Below are 14,943 nucleotides of genomic sequence, written 5' to 3' on the forward strand. Positions count from 1 at the left end.
CTCTGGTCATATTGCTCTGATTTATGTTTAAAAGGAAGGTTGTTATTTTCTAGTAATTGCTCATTTAAGAACTTTTACTACTCAGGTGACAGTATGGTAAAATATATTTGATCAGCAATAGTGAATGTAATGTCTCCTGTTTTATATATCACATGTCATCTTTGCTAAATTAAATTTATATATGATACGGTTTTCTGAGTATTTGGAGAGATTTTGTGTGTGTGTGTGTGTGTGTGTGTGTGTATGTGTATATTTGTGACCGCCTGAGGGGAATAGTGGCCATGTCCTGGGGTAGATGGCAGCGAACAACAGCAATAAAGTCACATAAGTCCGGGGTTTTCGGTACAACTGACCTCAGCCAGTTTTATTAAGCATATTCAAAACATAAATAAAAGCCTTGCCTGTTCGACATTATACATTCAGCAACACCCTTTCTCAAGCGTGAGACCTTGTGTCCCAGACACATACCAAACAAAGATTTTTGCTCACCATGAGCAGAGTCTCTCTCAGGAGGCAACCAACCTCCTACCCAGGTCTGAGAGAGTGACTGAGCAGAGCTGTAGCCTTTTACAGGCACCACTCAGGTGTAAGTCCCAATTGCCAGCAGGATCACTGGCAACCTGGAAGACCCGGTCTATAGGCTAATGGATGGAGCCCACCCTCTCTCTCCGTCCATAACACCAGGGACCTTTACCATATATTTGCTACAGCTGGGAGACACACTTTGGGAAGCTTTTCCCAGACACAAAGAATCTCCCTGGTGTTTTATTAATGTACAATGTACACAAGGTAGAAAGCCTGGGACAAATACTTCTGCTACTCAACACTAATCCTGTGACTATCACAAAAAAAATATATAATTTTTTTTTTTATATACGTCTTATTAGGGATTTAAAGTTAATTAAGTATTCAAGCTGAACAAATATGTTGTCTAAAATAGTGCACGTTTTTTATACTGCTCCACTTTTTAACAAGAGAGAGATCCATGAGCATAAATGATATATCATACACATTAGCTAACGTCTATAATGAAATTTATTTTAAAGTAGAAACCTATAATTTAATTAATAAGCCATATGCTATTACACATCAAATATTTAATGAATACACTGTGACGACTGGACTATATTTATTTAACTATTGAGACTTTTTAATGGCTGTCCTTTTCAAGAATGTGTTGACCTAGGCACGAACTGCGTCAAGTTAGTTCCTATTTAGCATTTGCCATTTACAAAGCAGAGACCCGTTAGTGGCTATAGTCCTTAGTGGAAAAAAAAAAGAACACTTCTAGCAAGACAAATGCACTAGAATGGTGAGAAAAATATATACTGGCTACATCAAGTCTTTAGACCGTAGGGGCCCTGAAATTACTCTTTGCACTCCTACTAACCCGTGAAGCTGTACTCTGAAAGCTTTTTACTTCTCCAGGACAACTTCCTATGAACATTATTTACTGCCACACCTAATTAGCCATCTTGATATATACAGGTCCTTGGTGCTGTCAAAGCTACTATGTGCATAGTGTTTTTCATAGCTTATTGTGCTATGAAAAACACTATGCACACATTGTGCCTTGAAAAAGCCTAATAGCGAAACGCACGTCGGCGGACGCCGCGCTCGCTGCTTCTCTGACCAGTTTAATTAAATTGATTAATATTTATCCATACACACATAGGCAGATAGCACAGTACTCTATTTATGGCTAGATTCCATGATTGAATTATTCGCTTTATACCAGATAAGGTCTCAGACTTTGAGGTCTATACTTATACCTAGAACAGAGTGAAACTCAGTGATACAACTCCTTCCTGTTCAAAAACACTGCACGTAGCAGGGAATCTCTCATATTAACTTTAGCTCTTGTATACTATTTCAGTTTCTATATTATTAAACACAGGGTATAAGCTAATCTATCTCTGACTCGATCTAAGGTCCTGCTATTTAGGAAAACCTCAGCCTTATTATATTGGCTTAATATACACATCAGTAGCAAACTTAATGAGCCAATTGAATTATGGTCTCGTTTAGAGTTTTATTGTGTGACCTTCAAAATATGATCGTGTTATGATGTTACAAGTCCTATGTGTATATGACTATGTAAATTACGAGTCAGCATATTCCCTTTGATACACGATAACTTAATTAAGACGAAGTTGGGGAAATAAAAAGGACTATATAGCAAATATAAAATCCCTAAAACTATAAAGGGATTTTTTCTCCTTGTATATATTGGGGGACTTTTGCATGACTCATATTATTGACTCTTTTATATATGGTCAGATATGTTAATATCAGCGATATTTCCACATACACTTATAAACAATAAGGATATATAATGAGTTATCTTAGCAGCGACGCGGCCAGGTAGTATTTTCGTTACTACCCTTTTAACTGTAATTTCTTCAGTCAATAAACCTATTTTCCTATTTTTAACATTTTCGCTATAGGTCCTTTCTGGACTTAATAAAATGAGAATTTTTAATATATATCAATAAAATTAAGTTTTAAATTGTGACCATTTGAGTGCCTCTATGTACAGACACACCTCTTCCTTCTTACTTTGACCTTAACATTGATTCCAATACAGTGTGTGAGTGCACCCTCCAACATAGGTGATATGAAATTTATCCACTATATATTATATAGGAGTATTAATGGTCTACCTGGTGCGGTGTAAAATAACCACTTTATTATATCATAGCTTTATAACTTAGCCATCCATTATGGCTGCCAGAATTGGGCTTGAAGTATTTTAGACAATTATTTCAAGTTCCGGAATGAGGCTCCGAGAACATTATTCATCCATTCTGGCAGCCGAAATGGGGGTTCAGAAAACCCTAACCATCCATTCTGGCTGCTGAAATGGGGTTCAGAGTACCTTAACCATCCATTCCGGGTGCCAGAATGGGGCTCCGAGCACCTTAGCCATTCATTCCGGATGCCGGATTGGATGTCCGTGTATCTTAGCCATCCATTCCAGGTGCTGGAATAGGGTTTTATGTATATTAACCATCCATTCTGTCTGACATATGAAGCAAAGTCATTTCAATTAGTGCTGGGAGGTGTTACGAGCTGCGGCGGTGCCCAGCCGCCGCGACCCTCCTACCTGCGTCCCGGCCGTCGCTATGGCGACCGGGACGTCACTTCCGCCCATGACCCGGCCGTTGCCAGGGCAACGGATGTACGCTTCAGCGCTGCGTCCCGGCAGTGAGAAGCCGGGCGCATGCGCTCAACATAATTCACCTGTGGGCTAATTAATAGGTAGGGGGCTGAGGATTATCAGAGCCAGGCTCTGATTGGCTGGGTCTACTACTTAAGGCAATGAGGTCTGCTACCTCATTGCCGGTTATAGCTTCTGTGCTCCAGTCTGCTTACCTGATTGTTCCTGTATCCTGATACTGATTTCCTGATTTCCCGTGTATGACCCCTGGCTTTGAATTGGACTTCGCTTGTGTTTCCTGTGACCCTGATCTTCGGCTTGTTTACCGTTTCTGCTATCTGCCTGTGACCCCTGACCTCAGCTTGTTTACCGATACTGTTGTATGCTGCCGGCCCTTGACCTCTGCGTGGACCTCACTCCGCTTGCCTGGGTTCTCCCCAGCCGGTACACACTTCACGACCCTCTGTCAGTCTGCAGCCCAGTCTGTCCCCACCATCAGGGGCTCCAGTGAACACCTGACTGGCAGAGTAGATTCCGGATTGTGTTGTGCCGGCTGGAGGGGTTCCTAACATTATAACCGGCCATACTAAGACGAGGTTGCGATGGATGGAAGCGGATCCACACCGTCTCCAGCACAGGCCTTAGCAGCCCATGTTGAGTCCTTGTATCAGATGATCCAGGGATTGGCTGAGCGTCTGTCTGTTCAAGAAGAAGCCGCAAAAACTTCTCCACCCACTCCCAGTTCCTCCTGTGAACCGAAGATGAATTTGCCGGATCGCTTTTCTGGAAATAGATCTCTGTTCCGGAATTTCAGGGAAAGTTGCAAACTCTATTTCCGGTTGAGACCCCGTTCCTCCGGTTCAGAGCAGCAAAGAGTCGGGATCATCATTTCCCTCCTACAAGGTGACCCCCAGTCCTGGGCCTTCTCTTTGCCACAGACCAGTCCTGCCATGCAGTCCGTAGACTCTTTCTTTGAGGCATTGGGTCTACTATATGATGACCCGGATAGAGTTGCCTCCGCGGAAGCTCATCTACGGGTCTTGAAACAAGGCCGGCGGTCGGCAGAAGAATACTGCGCTGAATTCCGTAGATGGTCATCTGATAGTGGATGGAACGATCCCGCCTTACGTAGTCAGTTCCGTCTCGGCCTACCGGAGCAGATCAAAGATTCGCTGGTGCAATACCCATCTCCTATCTCTCTGGAGGATCTGATGCACCTCTCCATTAAAATTGACAGGAGGTATAAAGAGCGGAGAACTGAAAAGGAGACATCATCACCTCCAACCGTCTTTGTTCCTGTTTCCACGGTTGGTGAGGAACCGATGCAATTAGGAGCATATCGCCTTTCCCCTGAGGAAAGAGACAGGAGACGATCACAAGGCCTATGTTTATATTGTGGCACAAGAGGCCATTTCTCCCGTTCCTGCCCAAATAAGCCAGGAAACGAGCATGCCTAGGGAACAAGGGGAAAGTTCACCTAGGTCTACAAATTGTCTCCCCGAAAAATGCCGTATTGATCCCTGCACAGCTCACGTTCAATACCCGTTCCATGGACCTGGCAGCCTACATTGACAGTGGAGCTGCGGGCAACTTCCTTGACATCGGGTTCGCCCGCGCTGCTGAAATTCCAATGGTAAGACTCAAGTCTGCTGTTACGGTTTGTGGTTTAGATGGAGCTCCATTACCTGGTGGCAAGATTTCCTGGGAGATCCCGCCACTACAGTTGAATATCGGAGCCCTCCATTCAGAATCAATAACCTTTTTCCTTATTGATTATTGATTGCTCATCGGTGCCCTTGATCCTGGGTCACCCATGGCTTTCCCGGCATAACCCTGTAGTGGATTGGATAAAAGGAGAAATTATCCACTGGAGTTCTTATTGTGAACAGTCCTGTTTGTCACTACCGCTGCGGTTGGTCCAGTCTATTCCGGAGCAACTTCCCTCACAATACCACGACTTCTGGGACGTGTTTTCTAAAAGAGTGGCGGATACCTTACCTCCTCACCGTGACTTCGACTGCGCTATCGAGCTCATACCTGGTTCCAAGTTGCCTAAGGGACGCCTGTATTCCCTCTCAGCTCCCGAGACCAAGTCCATGCAGGAGTATATTGAGGAGAATTTGGAAAAGGGCTTCATCAGGCCGTCCAAATCTCCAGTAGTAGCTGGTTGTTTTTTTGCATCTAAAAAAGACGGAGGGCTAAGACCCTGTATTGACTACAGAGGATTGAACCTCATCACAGTTAAAAACACCTATCCACTTCCTCTCATCTCTGTATTGTTCGATCAACTAAGAGGTGCAACAGTCTTCACCAAAATTGATCTCCGGGGTGCATATAACCTCATACGTATTAGAGCAGGTGATGAGTGGAAGACGGCATTCAATACGCTCTCCGGCCATTATGAATATTTGGTCATGCCGTATGGTCTGAGTAACGCCCCTGCAGTGTTTCAGGATCTAATTAACGAAGTACTACGTGAGTTCCTGGGACATTTCGTTGTGGTTTACTTGGACGACATCCTCATATATTCGGACTCGTCAGTACACCAGGGTCATGTCAGACAAGTGTTACAAAAGTTGAGAAAACATCACCTCTATGCTAAACTCGAAAAATGTGAGTTTGAGGTTCTGAAGGTATCCTTTCTTGGTTATATTATCTCCTCGGAAGTATTCTCTATGGACCCAACCAAGGTCCAAGCAATCCTAGACTGGGTACAACCGAACAACCTCAAAGCGGTCCAGAGATTCCTGGGATTCGCCAATTACTACAAGAGGTTTATTGGCGGTTTTGCGGATATCGTGGCTCCCATCGTTACCTTGACCCGTAAAGGAGGTGATCCAGCTGTTTGGTCACAACAGGCGAGAACTGCATTCGAAACCCTGAAGAAAGCTTTTGTGTCTGCTCAGGTCCTCAGACATCCAGATCCTAAGGTACCGTTTATTCTTGAGGTAGATGCCTCTGACGTCGGTGCTGGGGCCATCTTGTCACAAAAAGATCCTCAGACCCACCGTTACATCCATGTGCCTTTTTTTCCCGTCAGTTTTCCTCAGCAGAAACCAACTATGACGTGGGAAACCGAGAATTGCTGGCAATTAAATGGGCCTTTGAAGAATGGCGACACTGGTTGGAAGGCGCTGCACACCAGATCTCCGTTATAACGGATCCTAAGAATCTGCAATCTATACAGTCAGCCAAACTTCTGAACCCCCGACAGGCTCGTTGGTCGCTGTTCTTCACCCGGTTCAACTTTATTATCACCTATCGTCCTGGTTCTAAAAATATTCAAGCGGACGCTCTGTCCAGAAGTTTCCTGGCACATCATGCTCCGGTCACTAGCCCAGAACCTATTGTCCCTGTGTCTATGATTCATGCTGGGTTAACCCAAGACCTGAGCTGTACCTTACAGAGGTTTCAGAGATTAGCCCCTGATAATACTCCAGCAGGATGTTTGTTTGTCCCAGTTCATCTGAGGAGGGCAGTTCTTGCTGAAGCACACGATAGTCAAACTGCCGGACATCCGGGAGTCTTTAAGACAATAGAAATCCTTTCCCGTACTGTATGGTGGCCATCTTTATCTGCTGACGTTAAGAGTCACGTTCTGTCATGTGAGGTTTGTGCCAGAAACAAAGTCTCCAGGACCCGTCCAGTAGGTCAGTTAGTTCCTTTGGCCATTCCTGCAAAACCATGGACGCACTTGTCCATGGACTTTATAGTTGATCTACCACCTTCTGCAGGATACACTACCATTTGGGTCGTGGTAGACCGGTTCAGCAAGATGTCACATTTCGTTCCACTAACCAAACTGCCTACTGCTCGGGATTTGGCCGTCTTATTCGTTCAACATATTTTCCGGCTCCATGGACTTCCTACTGACATCGTCTCCGATCGGGGTTCTTAGTTCATAGCCCAATTCTGGAAATCCTTTTGTACTCTCCTTGGAATCAAGATCAGTTTATCAAATGGGCAGACTGAAAGGGTTAACCAGTCACTGGAACAGTTCCTCCGATGTTACACTTCAGAGTTCCATGACAACTGGTCCTCTTTGCTGCCCTGGGCAGAGTTTGCATACAATAACTCATCTCACTCATCTACTCAAACTTCCCCGTTCTTCTGTAACTTCGGTTTCCATCCCAGGTCTAACTCACTATATTCTCTCAAATCTGCTGGTATCCCGGAGATTCGTTCCACAACTGCTGATCTGAGAGTAATTTGGAGGAAAGTTCAGTCCTCCTTGAGAAAATCCTCATTGTCTGCTAAAAAAAATTCAGACCGCCATCGTACCACCTGTTCATTTAAAGTGGGCCAGAAAGTGTGGCTTTCAACTCGGAATGTTAGGCTCAGACAGCCTTGTAAAAAACTAGGGCCTAAATTTATTGGTCCGTTCATGATCACCAAGCAGATTAATCCGGTAGCTTTTAGGTTGAAGATTCCTGGCTCACTAAAGATTCCGAACACGTTTCATTGTTCATTACTTAAACCAGTACTATACCAAAGTCAATCCCAGCCGATAGGGCTTTCTGTGGGAAATAGGACCACACCACAAAAATTTGTGGTCCAGAAAGTTCTTGACTCCAGAAGAGTGCAGGGGCAGGTACACTTCTTAGTACAATGGAAAAAACGTGGATTAGAGGAACGATCCTGGGTTCCGCGAAGACGACTATGTGCGCCTAAACAGTTGAAGGATTTCTTCAAAAAATTTCCAAAGAAACCTGGATGTCGGGGTCCCTCGACCCCTCCTCAAGGGGGGGTACTGTTACGAGCCGCGGCGGTGCCCAGCCGCCGCGACCCTCCTACCTGCGTCCCGGACGTCGCTATGGCGACCGGGACGTCACTTCCGCCCATGACCCGGCTATTCATCCGGGGCAACGGATGGACGCTTCAGCGCTGCGTCCCGACGGTGAGAAGCCGGGTGCATGCACTCAACATAATTCACCTGCGGGCTTATTAATAGGTAGGGGGCTGAGGATTATCAGAGCCAGGCTCTGATTGGCTGGGTCTACTACTTAATAACCAATATCAGAAATACATCACTTTTACCTAGTACTAGCTGGCATGCAGATATTACAGGGTTACCAAAACATAAACACAGAAATCAAATACAAAAATCATTACATAGATATGTGCAACAATATAATGCTTAGCAGACCAAAAGACTGCAGTTTTTATAAATTAAGGTGGATGTCGTGAAGATAGAGAGCTTGCAAGTATTTATAAGGGATAAATCATAACTGCAGTGTAAATAGGTTGTCTCAAATGAATCCAAGGATCAATTGAGCTGTTAAAGTGTAAAGTGTAAAGACAGAGAGTCTGATGTAAATGAATTTGCTGGCTTTGCACATCCCAGTGTGAGAAGATAACCATGTCACCTGTAGCATCTTGAAAGATCTCTTGCTGTTAGTATTGGACAATTGAATAGACTTGGTGGGGCCGATCACAGCTGGAGATCCTTGTAGGCAGCTTGTGAAAGCCTATGCAGGTATATGGAAATATGAGCTTCAAAGGAAAATGTTTAATAGTTCATATTTTGGGAAATCTGGGTGCCACTTATACTGAGGAGCAGAAATCACATAAGGGCTGTGATTGACAGGGACGGGACAGGGGGGGGGGTATCCGGGAACAGCTAAAATCACATATCTTTGGAAAAGGTATGTCCCATTCTCATAATGTTTGGTATCAAAAGATGGACAGAATGACGCTTTACAGGAAAGTTAGATCACTTAGTAGAATTGGTTAGTAAATCAGGCAACATGCAAATGGTGTTTGGAAAAGGTGTCGCAGGCCACAACCCCTGGGGGCAGGGACAGGTCTTTAAAATGCTGAGTCGACACAGAAAAGGGTCATACTTTTTGGGGAAATCAAGCCACATTGATAAGCTGTCCATCTTCCTAACCAATTCCCCATGGCACAGATTATGCAACTCAAGTAAGTGCTATTCTGAATGTAACCCCTTTTGTTTTAAACTGTTTTGCTTGTTATGTCAATCTATTAATTGTTATTAATTTTTTATCTGTATGCCATGTATTTTTGTATATTAAATATGTTGCGTCCTTGATACTCTAACAAATCTATTAGCCTGTTAGAAGAGAAAGCTCGACCAAGTTAACCCTTGGAATGCCAGTGTGTGATTTGTTGATACATTTGATTAACAAGCTGTGTGTGCTTGCATTTACATTCGAGTAACAGTCGGGAGGTGTGAAGAGTTAACCCTGTGCTTACTGGTGTGGGTCTTGCTAGTCTGTGGATAGCTAGAAGCCTGTGTGCCAGTGTGGGACAGTATATTGGGGTCCTATTGCCCGTATTCAATAGGTGGTGGCAAGCCTGAAGTGTCTGGGGGTGTGAGAGCGCTGTGTTTGGTGGCGATTCCGTAGGTCTATAAACCCGTGTGATATGTAGAGAGAAACTGCAGGCTGAAATCGTGTGTGACCTCATATAGCGAACACCCTAAAGTCACGGCAGCTGGGAGCGTGTTCGCGACAGGTGTCATGTAGCGCTGAATGCAAAAAGGCTAAGGGGTATATTTTCTAAACTATGGGTTTGAAAAAGTGGAGATGTTGCCTATAGCAACCAATCAGATTCTAGCTATCATTTATTTAGTACATTCTACAAAATGACAACTAGAATCTGATTGGTTGCTATAGGCAACATCTCCACTTTTTCAAACCCATAGTTTAGTAAATATACCCCTTAGGCTTTAAAGAATGAATGCTAAGGTACTCAGAGCCCCTCTGCGACTTGTAGTTCACCAAAGAAAAGTGTAAATAATAAAGCACAAGAGAAAATTTTTTTCATTTTAAATAAACACCTGTACAAAACCCTTCTTACCCTTCTTTATTACTCACCTAGATCCATCCTGGCAGGGCCGCCATCAAGGGGGTACGGCCAGTATTGCTGTTAAGGGCCCGGATAGACCTCTCCGTCTGTCCGGGCTCCCTGGACTGCTCGGGCCCCTCAGTCTAACTGACTGTGCTGCCCCTTGTTTCCGTGACGCTGCAGCACCGCCTTCCAGGCTCTGATAGGCTGGGAGAGTGGCGCGGTGACGTCATCTCTGTGTGCCGCGCTCCCAGTGTATCAGTGACCGGGAGCTGCAGCATCGCGGAGGAGAAGGTAAGTTTATTAGGTATTCATTGAGGTGGATAGAAGAGGGGACATTAACTGTGCCTGGGGTGGGGAGAGGGGGACATTAACTGTGATTGGGGGGGGAGTGGGCCATTTACTGTGATTAGGGGGGGAGGGGCCCATTTACTGTGATTGGGGGGGCATTTACTGTGATTGGGGGGGGGAAGGGGAACCTTTACTGTGATGAGGGATAAGGGGCACATGTTTCTGATGACAGCCCTACATACTGGCATCTTCACTCTAAACCCATAGATCCAAGAGGACCTTCTTGTTTAACCTATAATTCACATGCAGGTAAAAAAAAAAACAAAAAAAAAAAACAACAACCCTGCATGCACAGACTACGCAAACATCTCCATACAGAGACCCGTCACTGCTGAAGGCACAGCGTCTCTGCCAGTCCGTTTATAATTGGTGGATTTTCTGTGGCCTTAACTCTTAGCTATAAGCCAGCATGCTATATCACTTAAAAAAGCCTGGGCATGCTGGACCTGTAGTGCACCACATGCAAAAAGTTTTTTTTACTACTTGATTAAACTTATTACCCCAGGTAATCCAACCCTTGCTGATCGGCTTAGGGCTGGTTGGCATTATGGTGTGGAGAGCCCTGATAAAGTGCCACCAGCTGAGGCTGGTAAAGCATAGTGCTGGGTCTAGTAATTTCAGGGGGGGGTTTACACCCACAGATTTTGCCAGCGCCACCCTAAACAGCATTCGGACTGTTTATGCTTTCTGGAGGGGGACGATCTTTCTTTAACGGTCTTATGGGCCGTTGCGTAGGATACACTAAAAGCACATGCTACGCCAGTTAAGTAAAATACACTTTAATCGCATTTTAGGAAAACATAGGCAATTGGTGTACTATATAGAGCAGGATGGATCTCTGAAAATGAATCAGGATGAATGTATGTCAAGGTTGCGTACATTTTTTTAAAGCACAAGATACGCTTTTTTGTGTACAAGTGTGCATGGTCCGTTTAATCTTCAAAAAACGCATAGTCTCTTTGTCTGCTAAGCATTTAGTCATTGCACGTATCTATGTAATGATCTTTGCACTTTATTTCTGTGTTTATATTGTGTTAACCCTGTAATATCCTTATCCCTCCAGCTAGTACTAAGTAAAAATGATATATTTCTGATATTGGTCATTTGTTAGAAAAGTATATTCCCCCAGCAGTCTAATTGAAATTACTTTGTCAAATGTCATATTTAATGGATGGTTAATATACACAAAACCCTATTCCTGCACGCAGAATAAAAGATTAAGGTACTCCGACTCCCATTGCAGCTTCCAGAATTGAAGGCAGTCGGGCCCCGTTCCGGCCCATGTAAAGGATGGTTAAGTAGCTCAGACCTCCATTTCGGCATCCATAAAGGATGTGTAAATTACTCAGACCTCTATTCCAGAAGCTGGGATTAATACTTAATGTACACAGACCACCATTCTGGCACCTAGAAAGGATATCTAAGGTACTCAGACCTCTATTCCGAAAGCCGGAATAGATGCTTAATGTAGTCACACCATTCCAGCACCCAGAATGCATGGTTAAGGTACTCGGACATCCATTATGGTTAGGGTACTCTGAACCCCATTCCAGGTGTCGGAATGGATGGTTAGGGTACTCAGATATCCATTCCAGCACCCAGAATGGAAGGGTAAGGTCCTCAGAGCCCCATTCCGGCAACCGGAATGGATGGCTAAGAAACTCACAGATCCATTCCTCTGCAAGAAACGTTTGGTTAAGTAGCACAGAACCCCCCCATGCCTGCACCCGGGATGGATGGATAAGGTACTCAGAAATTCCTTCCTATAGCCAGAATGGATAATAACGTCATATAGCTACGATTATATATATTGTGACGATTATGTACTATATCTAATGACTGTTATTTTCTGATGAATTCATGTATGACAATGTATATTGTATGTAATCTTGTAATGTAATCTCAACGTGTGCTTTGCTAGATGACATGAGTTTGAACTTATGCAAGTGTCATTAAGCCCTAAAGTTGTAAACCATCTAGCCAAGCAGAATGAGCAAAGGTGGGAAATCGAGTCCTGTGAACATTCCAGAGCTCAGGACATCCCTATCTCACTTTCGAAAGCCCTGTGACATTTGGGAGATCAATCTGTCCTTAATGACAGCTAAACTCCAAAGGCGGGGGGTGAGAGTTATGTGGAGAAAACGTTTAAAATGTTCTTAGACAACAACATGTGCATTTTCATGAGGGGGTCTATCAAGATTGAAATGGCCCATATTCCTCAATTGTGTTCCCTCACACACACCAAGGGGTATATTTACTAAGCTGCGGGTTTGAAAAAGTGGGGATGTTGCCTATAGCAACCAATCAGATTCTAGCTTTCATTTAGTACTTTCTACAAAATGACAGCTAGAATCTGATTGGTTGCTATAGGCAACATCCCCACTTTTTCAAACCCGTAGCTTAGTAAATCTAGCCCCAAGTCTTAACTAGTAAATAGTGACTCTGATTTTATTTCCAATTTTATTTTCTGAAACTCATTTCTGCAAATATATTGTATGTCTTGTTATTAATTTTTGTAACTAAGCCTTGGAACCATTTTTCAGATTGAATAAATTTAATCTAGAGTATTCTCTGTGATTCTTTATGAATTTACAAAGCCCAAGGAGGTTCATGCTACAGGTGCATATGATTTAAGTGTAAAACATTAATAAGTGGTTCTGGAGAACGTAAGGACACCATAATAAATCCTTCATGGTGGCAGAAAAGGTGTATTCATTGCGAAGTGACTAAAGTAACGCCAGTCACAGCCAGCTGTTCAGATTACTGTATCTGAGACAGGATGGGCGTTCGTGACACACACCCATATCTATCCATCTATATCTCATCATCATTTATATTAGCGCCACTAATTCCACAGCACTGTACAGAGAACTCACTCACATCAGTCCCTGCCCCATTGGAGCTTACATTCTAAATTCCCTCACACACACACACCTATATCTATAATATGTGGAACAGTTGTGCCACACTTAGGAGTTATATATCTTTACCAGTGTTTCCCAACTCCAGTCCTCGGGTCCCCTAACAGTGCAGATTTTCCAGGTCACAAGTGAAATAATTTAGTACCACCTGTGGATGTTTCAAAATGTGTCAGTTAGAAATAAATACACCTGTACTCCAGCAAAGAGACATAGAAAACATGCACTGTTAGGGGTACTTGAGGACTGAAGTTGGGAACCAGTGATCTATACCTATAAGCACTACACACATTATAGTGAACATATCTGTGTAGCAGAACAGAATGCAATATATATGAAGGTAAAATACAGCAAGCTTTACAGTAGAAACCAAGCAGCAAAGGGTGCTGTAGGAAGGTGACTCATTCCGGCAGTTCCGGCTTTTACCTAATCACAGATGATTGTCTTTATTTACCTTTATGCCACAAGATGGCAGAACTTTATTTTTGATTTTGTATTTTAACTACGAAATATTTTTTTTCCCCCCAAATCTATTCTCCAGTATTCTGTCAGTTCCCGTTTTCACCCATACCCCAATCATCCTGATGATCCTTTTTTTGTCATCATCCGTTTAGCGCATCCCATCTGTTTCACTTCTTTCATAAACTAGCATGAGCATGAACCAGTATCGCACAAATGAGAAAAATATTAGCATCATAAAAGATAATAACAAACATGGAAACTAATCTCCCACCTACAAGTAGCGGTTACACATCCCCTCGGTTCTAACACACACAACCAATGACTTACTGTGCGCAGGTTGCACCGGAGCCCTGGGCAGTCTTTCCTATGAACACCTGCTTTTGTCTCAGCTTCCAGTGTCATGTGACCGCTGCAGCTTGTCCCTCCCTCCAGCCAGCGGCAGCCACGCCTGGTTGGAGGGTAAAGTGAGGACGGTGGAGGTAGGCTTAGGCTACGACAGCGTCTCTCTCTTACCATATTAATAAGGTAATCTGTCTCCAAATAGAGCGCCACTACTTCCAAGGCGGTGGCCATTTGCAGAGAGACCAGGCTTATGTGACTGGCATTAAGGAAATGACTGCTATACCAGGGAGGGACACAGAGAAAACGAAACCTATACCAGGGAGGGACTGGGACACATATAAAACGAAACTTATTGACCTGAGTCACTTCATACGTGTCTTGGTTTTCCAGTGTCTGTCGGTTCCATAAAGTCCCGCCGTGTAAGAGCTTCTTTACGCAGCAAAATGCTCAGAGGAGACAAGGCTGAGAGTATGCTGAGTGCGGAGTTAACATGTCCTGTGTGCCTAGGCACCTACCGGGACCCTGTCTCCCTGGGCTGCGGACACTGCTTCTGCAGACAGTGCATCACCGAGACGCTCAGCTACCAGAAGCAGCACTTGGGGGTTTACACGTGCCCCATGTGTATGGGACAGTATCAGGACTTCCCCAGTCTGCTAAAGAATCTGCAGCTCTGCAACATTGTAGCAAACTATAACTCTATTCAGGAAAAGAGCTCTGAGGACTGTGGCATTCAATGTAGCTATTGCTTGGGTGTTCCCAACAAGGCAGTGAAAACATGTCTGAATTGTGAAGTTTCCCTGTGCCAGCAGCACCTTGATAGACACAACAAGAAAAACCACATACTAGTGGAACCTACTGAGTCTATTGAGGAAAGAAAATGCCCCGAACACGACAAACTCC

General features: G+C 44.0%; 1 protein-coding gene across 1 annotated transcript in view; it reads right to left on the reverse strand.

The window, feature by feature from the left end:
• ASRGL1 (asparaginase and isoaspartyl peptidase 1) overlaps positions 1 to 14,138 on the reverse strand; it is a 64,136-nt gene extending 49,998 nt beyond the window's left edge. Inside the window, exon 1 of the mRNA XM_075202601.1 lies at positions 14,029 to 14,138. The gene's annotated coding sequence lies outside the window, so the exon portion shown is untranslated. The remainder of the gene's footprint in view (positions 1 to 14,028) is intronic.
• Between the last annotated feature and the right edge of the window lie 805 nt (positions 14,139 to 14,943).

This window comes from Mixophyes fleayi, chromosome 3 (genome assembly GCF_038048845.1).
Source record: "Mixophyes fleayi isolate aMixFle1 chromosome 3, aMixFle1.hap1, whole genome shotgun sequence".
Classification (NCBI taxonomy): domain Eukaryota; kingdom Metazoa; phylum Chordata; class Amphibia; order Anura; family Limnodynastidae; genus Mixophyes; species Mixophyes fleayi.